This window comes from Arachis ipaensis, chromosome B06, assembly GCF_000816755.2.
Source record: "Arachis ipaensis cultivar K30076 chromosome B06, Araip1.1, whole genome shotgun sequence".
Classification (NCBI taxonomy): domain Eukaryota; kingdom Viridiplantae; phylum Streptophyta; class Magnoliopsida; order Fabales; family Fabaceae; genus Arachis; species Arachis ipaensis.
The window spans coordinates 113,597,835-113,599,035 of NC_029790.2; positions in this window are offsets into that span (position 1 = coordinate 113,597,835).

Here is a 1,201-nt window from a genome sequence, read left to right on the forward strand (position 1 = left end):
ATAGTTTAAAAAAATTTTGAATATTATATTTTACCATTGATAAAAGTTTTAAAATATTGTATTTAAACATATAAAAGAAAGGATAAGACTGCCAAAAAGAAGTTAAGAGAAAGAAGACATAGAAAACACAAAAACTAATAGTATAGAAGTGATTTTGATTATAAATATTATTTAGACGTGTTACTCAGCATTTATAAAAGAGAAATTATAGGAACCAACTATAATATAAGTTAATTTAGTTAACTCTTTTTTGTTTTGTAATTTTAAAATTCAAGAAAATAAGAGTAATGGGGAGTTATTTTATTTTTTTTTAATGTAACTAGTATATTTTTTAACTAATTGGCTATGATTAGCTATTTTTCAAGTTAGTTCTTTAGCAGAATCTTAAGGATCGATTGATTTGCAAAAATATTTTCTGTTTTTATTTTTTTTATTTTCTGAAAATAATTTTCATTTTCAATTATATTTTAGAAAATGGGATTGGTTTGTAAAAAATAATTTATTTGTAAGTATCGAAAATAATAAAAATATGTTTGGTTGGTTTTTTTTACAAAGAGTAAAGTATCGTTTTTGTCCTCAACGTTTGGGCTAAATCTTATTTGTATCTCTAATGTTTGTAAAAGTGATTCAATGTTATCCTGCCGTCAATTACACATCATGAATGCTTTAGTTTGAGTTTTAAAAATCTCTTCTTAAAGTTAGAATACAAATGTCTAGGATAGAATTGAGGATCCACTCCGAAAAATAGCTCATCAAAAGTTGAAACTAATTCCTACAACATTTACATAATTCACTTTTCTAGGGACATAATTGAATCTAAACACAAATAGTGGGTATAATATTAAAATCGAATACATCCAAGTGAGACCTAATTGAGAATGAATACATTCAAGTGAGAATAATTGAAAATATAATATGATTTGTTAGTATAATTGATAATAGGATAACATTGAATCACTTTTATAAACGTTAGGGATACAAATAGGACGATTTAAACGTTAGGGACACAAATAGGACTTACCCCAAACGTTAGGGACAAAAACGATACTTTACTCTTTTTACAAATGCATTTTCAATAGTTTAAAATCACAAAACTATATTTTTATTAAATGTACGATTTTAGTTATTTAATTTTTTATTAAATTAACAATTAATTTTTATACGGTATTAATATGAAATAAATTACTATCTTATTATACTA